Source organism: Morone saxatilis, unplaced genomic scaffold (assembly GCF_004916995.1).
Source record: "Morone saxatilis isolate NCDOM2014 unplaced genomic scaffold, NCSU_SB_2.0 Contig17, whole genome shotgun sequence".
In the NCBI taxonomy this organism is placed as follows: Eukaryota; Metazoa; Chordata; class Actinopteri; family Moronidae; genus Morone; species Morone saxatilis.
This window is the reverse complement of record NW_023339729.1, coordinates 26,321,825-26,322,065: the sequence shown is the minus strand read 5'-3', so window position 1 is coordinate 26,322,065 and position 241 is coordinate 26,321,825. Positions and strand designations below refer to the sequence as shown.

The following is a 241-nucleotide window of genomic DNA, read 5'->3' as shown; positions in this document are numbered from 1 at the left end:
GTGCAAACCACACCCACCTCTACAAATATATTATTGCAAACTTAAGTCTAAATACTTTGTTGATGATGGATTCTGGTGTCAATTGACTTTACAGTAGCAAAACAGTGGACTGATTTAACATTTAACATTTAGCTAATTTTAAACAGAGAATTCACACTGACAAGGACAGATTAGATGGAAAAAAATTAAATATTAGGTGTGTGTGTGTCTCTCCAGACTGTCAGGCTGTCTGATCTCAGAG

General features: G+C 35.3%; 1 protein-coding gene across 1 annotated transcript in view; it reads left to right on the top strand.

The window, feature by feature from the left end:
• The window catches only part of LOC118326978 (NACHT, LRR and PYD domains-containing protein 12-like), a 25,057-nt gene that overhangs the window by 2,006 nt on the left and 22,810 nt on the right, over positions 1–241 (top strand). The gene's annotated exons all lie outside the window — the stretch shown is intronic.